This window comes from Macrobrachium nipponense, chromosome 3 (assembly GCF_015104395.2).
Source record: "Macrobrachium nipponense isolate FS-2020 chromosome 3, ASM1510439v2, whole genome shotgun sequence".
In the NCBI taxonomy this organism is placed as follows: domain Eukaryota; kingdom Metazoa; phylum Arthropoda; class Malacostraca; order Decapoda; family Palaemonidae; genus Macrobrachium; species Macrobrachium nipponense.
This window is the reverse complement of record NC_087202.1, coordinates 8,701,307-8,708,657: the sequence shown is the minus strand read 5'-3', so window position 1 is coordinate 8,708,657 and position 7,351 is coordinate 8,701,307.

Here is a 7,351-nt window from a genome sequence, read left to right as displayed (position 1 = left end):
GCTGTTTGATTTGCATATCAAGAGAGAGAGAGAGAGACGACAATGGCAGTTGGCTCAGAAAAACAAAATGCTAATAACCCTTTTTTTTCCTTTTTTTTTTTTTGGTACAGTATATTTACAGTTTGACGTTTATCGTGCGTCCATTTAGTTGTTCGAAAATGTCCATCTCTCTCTCTCTCTCTCTCTCTCTCTCTCTCTCTCTCTCTCTCTCTCTCTCTCTCTCAAGCCCCAGTTCTTTACATTACATATGCAAATGAATTCGATGTTTTCTCCAATTAGTTGGCTGAATTTTCTTCGCTAAATCTGCGCTGAAAGGTAATTCAAAAGGAATTGTTTGGGTTACAATTATGCAGGAGACGAGGAGAGAGAGAGAGAGAGAGAGAGAGAGAGAGAATTAGCGTAGAAGAAATCACTCTTTTATCATTATTCACTCTTATCATTGTTCACTTTTTATCATTATTTTTCACTCTGCATAAGTATACATAATATACACGTATATATATGCTATTTTTATATATGGTAGTTTTTCCAAATTTTTTTTTTTTTTTTTTTTTTTTATTGGAGATAAATTTGCCCCGCCATAAAGTTCATTATATTATTAGTATTATTAATTATTATTATTATTATTATTATTATTATTTTATTATTATTATTATTATTATCATCCCCGCCCCATAAAGTTCATTATTATTATTATTATTATTATTATTATTTATTTATTTTTTTTTTTTTTACTCTATCACAGTCCTCCAATTCGACTGGGTGGTATTTATAGTGTGGGGTTCCGGGTTGCATCCTGCCTCCTTAGGAGTCCATCACTTTTCTTACTATGTGTGCCGTTTCTAGGATCACACTCTCTGCATGAGTCCTGGAGCTACTTCAGCCTCTAGTTTTTCTAGATTCCTTTTCAGGGATCTTGGGATCGTGCCTAGTGCTCCTATGATTATGGGTACGATTTCCACAGGCATATCCCATATCCTTCTTATTTCTATTTTCATCTAGGACTTATCCATTTTTTCCCTCTCTTTCTCTTCAACTCTGGTGTCCCATGGTATTGCGACATCAATGAGTGATACTTTCTTCTTGACTTTGTCAATCAACGTCACGTCTGGTCTGTTTGCACGTATCACCCTATCCGTTCTGATACCATAGTCCCAGAGGATCTTTGCGTGATCGTTTTCTATCACTCCCTCAGGTTGGTGCTCGTACCACTTATTACTGCAAGGTAGCTGATGTTTCTTGCACAGGCTCCAGTGGAAGGCTTTTGTCACTGAATCATGCCTCTTTTTGTATGGTTCTGTGCAAGTGCGAGCATTCACTTGCTATGTGGTTTATGGTTTCATTTTTCATATTGCACCTCCTACTATGGGAGAGATGTTATTTCCGTCTATCGTTCTTTGAACATATCTGGTTCTTAGGGCCTGATCTTGTGCCGCTGTTATCATTCCTTCAGTTTCCTTCTTTAGCTCTCCCCTCTGTAGCCATTGCCAATTGTCATCGCTGGCTAGTTCTTTAGTCTATTATTATTATTATTATTTTTTTTTTTTTTTTTTTTTTTTTTTTTTTTTTTTTTTTTTTTTTTTTTTTAACTCTTATCACAGTCCTCCAATTCGACTGGGTGGTATTTATAGTGTGTTTCCGGGTTGCATCCTGCCTCCTTAGGAGTCCATCACTCTTCTTACTATGTGTGCGTTTCTAGGATCACACTCTTCTGCATGAGTCCTGGAGCTACTTCAGCCTCTAGTTTTCTAGATTCCTTTTCAGAGATCTTGGGATCGTGCCTAGTGTCCTATGATTATGGGTACGATTTCCACTGGCATATCCCATATCCTTCTTATTTCTATTTTCAGATCTTGATACTTATCCATTTTTTCCCTCTCTTTCTCTTCAACTCTGGTGTCATGGTATTGCGACATCAATGAGTGATATCTTTCTTCTTGACTTTGTCAATCAACGTCACGTCCGGTCTGTTTGCACGTATCACCCTATCCGTTCTGATACCATAGTCCCAGAGGATCTTTGCGTGATCGTTTTCTATCACTCCCTCAGGTTGGTGCTCGTACTACTTATTACTGCAAGGTAGCTGAATGTTTCTTGCACAGGCTCCAGTGGAAGGCTTTTGCCACTGAATCATGCCTCTTTTTGTACTGGTTCTGTGCAAGTGCCGAGCATTCGCTTGCTATGTGGTTTATGGTTTCATTTTTCGTATTGCACTTCCTACATATTGGAGAGATGTTATTTCCGTCTATCGTTCTTTGAACATGATCTGGTTCTTAGGGCCTGATCTTGTGCCGCTGTTATCATTCCTTCAGTTTCCTTCTTTAGCTCTCCCCTCTGTAGCCATTGCCAATTGTCATCGCTGGCTAGTTCTTTAGTCTGTCTCATGTATTGTCCGTGCATTGGTTTGTTGTGCCAGTCCTCTGTTCTGTCTGTCTTTCTCCTGTCTCTGTATATTTCTGGGTCTTCGTCTACTTTTATTAGTCCTTTCTCCCATGCACTCTTTAGCCACTTGTCTTCACTGGTTTTCAGATATTGCCCCAGTGCTCTGTCTCAATGTTGAAGCATCCTCTATACTTAGTAGTCCTCTCCCTCCTTCCTTTCGTGTTATGTATAGTCTGTCCGTATTTGCTCTCGGGTGTAGTGCTTTGTGTAGTTGTCATATGTTTCCTGGTTTTCTGATCTATGCTGCGGAGTTCTGCCTTCGTCCATTCCACTATTCCTGCGCTGTATCTGATTACTGGCACTGCCCATGTGTTTATGGCTTTTATCATATTTCCGGCGTTGAGTTTTGACTTGAGTATCGCTTGAGTCTCTGCATATATTCTTTCCTGATCGTCTCTTCATCTCTTGGTGTTTTATATCCCTCCTTCCATTATTCCCAGGTATTTGTATCCTGTCTCATCTATGTGTTTGATGTTGCTTGTCCCATCTGGTAGCTTTATCCCTTCAGTTCTCGTTACTTTGCCTTTTTGTATGTTGACTAAGGCGCATTTTTCTATTCCAAACTCATCCTGATGTCCCCAGATACAATCCTTACAGTCTGAATTAGGGTATCTATTTCCTTGATGCTCTTACCATACAGCTTGATGTCGTCCATGAACATCAGATGGTTGATTCTGTTGCCTCTTTTCTTGAGTTGGTACCCGGCATCCATCTTCTGTAGTACTTTGTCATGGAATCATGGCTACTACGAAGATATCTTATTCCAGAGCTTGTAAGTATTGTATTCCAGTTGCGCATTGTATTTTTGAGGAAGCTGATGGTGTTTTCCTTTTCCTCTGCCCCATATATTTTCAGGCATTCTATTAGCCATGTGTGTGGTATCATGTCGAAGGCTTTCTTATAGTCTATCCATGCCATGCTTAGGTTGGTTTTCCTTCTCTACTGTTCTTCATTACCATTTTGTCTATCAGGAGCTGGTCTTTGTGCCCCTACACTTCCTTCTGCAGCCTTTCTGTGGTGGGGGATGTGTTTGTCTCCTCTAGGTAGTTATATAGCCTTTCACTGATGATACCTGTTTAGTAACTTCCACATTATTGGTAGGCAGGTGATAGGCCTGTAGTTAATGGCTATATTTTCCCTTACTCTTGTCTTTCTGGACCTAAGGAATGTTTCTTCCTGTGGTCATCCATTTGGGTGATTTGAGATACAATGCTGGAGTTGTTCTGCATTCGTGGGTGTAGGGCCTTGAAGTTTTTGAGCCAGTATCCATGGACTTCATCGGGACCTGGGGCTTTCCAGTTTGGCATTTTCTTTAGTTGGTGTCTGACTGTGTCTGTCGTGATCTCTGTGAATCTTTGTTTTATTCTCCCTGTTTCTTCTTCCTTGACTTCCTGGAGCCATGTTGCATGTTTGTTGTGTGATACCGGGTTGCTCCATATGTTTTCCCAGAGTCTCTTACTTGGTTCGGCTTCAGGAATTTCTTTGGGTGGTGTCTTCCCTCTTAGTTGGCTGTATAGTCTTTTTTTCTGGTTCGGTTCCGAATAGTTTGTTCTGTTGGTATCCCTTATTCCTGTTCGTGTACCGTTGGATCTTATGTGCTTTGGCCTTAAGCCTCTGTTTTACATCTTCTATTGTGTTGTTTTAGTCCCCTCTCTTGTACTTTGTATTTCTCGTTGAGTTCCTCCCGTTGTTTTCTTGCTTCTTAGCCTTTTTTCTGCCATCTCTTTCAGTTTACTCAAGTCAGATCTCATCACCATGATTTGCTTTTCCAGGCGCCTTTTCCAAGGAGGTTGCTGTTTTGGTTTCTGTTTGGGTTGGTTGTGCTGGTGGTGTTGGTGTTCGAATCCCCATCAGTGTGTATTATGCCCATTAGTTTCATTGACCTCACTTGTTTTCTCCCTTAATTTCTTGGTGTTGTAGGCTTTCATGGAGGGGATCTTTGTTCTCTCTGTATCTGGCTCCATCCATTGTCTAATCTTTTCTACCCATTCCGTCCTCTCTGTTACTTCGTCGGTGTTTCTTCGTGTCGTTGTTTGATACCTCATCTTCCCTGTCGTCTTCTGTGGCATCGTCTCTCAGTTCGTCTTCGTGTAATTCGTTGTCGTGTGACATTTCCCTTTCCAGTTCTTCTCTTTCTGTTGTTTTTCTTTATGTTCCTTACTTGGTCTGCCAGCCTCTGCTCTGTTTTGGGGGGTGTTATTCCTCTCATTCCAGATGTTGACCAATCTTCTTCTATATCCTCTCTCGTCGGTTGCTTCTGATGTAGCATCTCCATATTTCCTTATTTTCTTCTCTTGTCCATTTCTTCCTTTTTGCCTCTGTAGCTCCAATCTCAGGCTGTTGATTACTCTCGTTGTGGTGATCAGTTGCTGGATGACGACCTCCAAGTACCTGACCGTCTTCCCCTTCAATTGGGTTGAATACCTGGTTGCCGGACGAAGCTCCTCTGTTGCCAGAGGTTCCATTTACGTCGTTGTCGTTTATTCCTTCATTTCTTTCCATCATTGCTGAGTTTTGCTATTTAACCCATAGCTGGACCCTACCCATCAGGGATAGGTACTCATTTACAGCTGAGTAGACTGAGGAAATTATGGTAAAGATCCTTTCCCAAGGAAATAATCAACGCCGAGGGAGAGCTGTCACCCATCCAACGGACTGACCAGCCCCAATGTTGCCTTAACTTGACTTAAGTCTATTGACGACCTAACCACTCCTCCACGGCGCCACATATATTATTGTATTATTATTATTATTATTATTATTATTATTATTATTATTATTATTATTATTATTATTATTATTATTATTATTATAATAATTTTTTTATATACATTCGACCTCGACTGACGACTATATTCTCATCTTTGACAACTTAATTTACCTAGAAATATTTTTTTTCTTCATAACTATAGTAATGTACCTAGTCTGTCATGGAATTGCTTTGTATGTCTCTTTACAAGTGTAAAGTTTACATGGCTTTGACTATATTTTCAGGGATTTTGAGACTTGATATGAATATTTCTTCCCAAAAATAATTGTTCATTGGTCATATATATACATATTTACACAAATACTAATTATATATATATATATATATATATATATATTATATATATATATATATTATATATGTGTGTGTGTGTGTGTGTGTGTGTGTGTGTGTGTGTGTGTGTGTAGGGGTATGGGTATGTGTGTATGACTTGGACATTTTAAGAAGTTGATTAAAAAAATACTTTATGATAGAATAGGTGAAATACTGTACGTACCAAAAGCCGATGATCCCATTTCTGTGTCATTTAAGTATATCGAAGATAGTATATATTCGTTAGTTTATGCCAAATTTATCTCCGATTAGTAATTCTCCAAGTAATTATTTTTACACGAAAAATTTTAGATATCAATTTGGTAAAGGTTGTTTTATTCAATGTCTGAATATCACTGATTCATTCTTCGGCGAACTTCTGTTGTTTCGTATGAAATATATATTGTGTTTTAATTTTTTCATATCTGCTTGAGTAACTTTTTTTTTCTTTTTTAAGTTTTTTTACGGAGTTATAGAACATTGTAGGCGTTTATTGCCATATCATGTCATCTAGAACAACCTTAGTTATTTATTTCTGATTTTTACCTAATTACTATGTCTTTAAAGATTTTGCGGCGTGAATTATTTTCTTAGCAAAAGTCGAGTAACTGATTTAAAGGTTTTGTGTTAATTATTTGTCTATATCCGTGAAATTGTTTGATAAAAACTAACTAATTGGTTTATTTAACTGTTTTGTTTCTCTATGTAAGCAAGCTCGACTCTCGAACATTAGACATTTCCATTTCGTCTGCAAAATGCTGTCTGCTGCAGGCGTCAACTAGTCAAACACGAGACCCGAATCCATCTATATTCCGGCAAGGCAAAGAAACGGAATTTACGCTGTGCCATATTTAGGGTTGTAAAATTCGACAGATTGTCTGAGTCATTACTGTTATTAACAAATCCCGTTTCAAGTCGGAACAACATTTCCTTTCCGAATCTTGGGAATTGCGTCAGTTATTTGTTTTCCTTTTCTTTTCAGTTTTCTGTGAAATAAAACTATTGAGGTGGCTACTATTTGTCCGTACGTCTACAATTTTTCTGTCCGCCCTCAGATCTTAAAAACCGCTGAGAGTAGAGGGCTGCGAATGGGTGCGTTGATTATCCCCCACCAATCATCAAACATACTAAATTGCAGCCCTCTAGCCTCAGTAGTTTTTATTTTATTCAAGGTTAAATTCCGCACTTTTCCTGTCCGCCCACAGATCTTCAAAACTACTGAGGTTAGAGGGCTGCAAATTGGTGTGTTGATCATTCACCCTCCAATCATCAAACGTAATAAATTGCGGCCCTCTAGACCCAGTAGTTTTTATCTTCCTCAAGGTTAAAGTTAGTCATAATCGTACGTGAGGCACTTCTGTGCATTTTTCACTTTATTATTATTGCTCAGGGTTATGGTAATTCTTGAGGTATTGATGCAGGTTCAAAGCACCTTGCATTCTTCAGTTATTTTGTTTTGACATAGACATAAAACTGATGTTCTATGTAAGTATTTGTATATCACGATTTACCTTGAATGATCTGCTGTGGATTGGCTATTCTTTTCCCCGAGACATTTTCGTTTCTATTGAGCATCTGGCTCCAGTCATTTAGAAACTTGCTTTGTAAAGTAATAAACCGTCAAGTCCACTTTTTAGAAATATAATACGCTGAATAATAAGCGATGTACTTATAAGGTTGATATTTTATTATTGTTAAAGCTATAAATATGATTACGATAATATATATATATATATATATATATATATATATATATATATATATATATATATATCTGTGTGTGTGTGTGTGTATGTGTGTGTGTATATTGTCATCCAATTTTAGTAT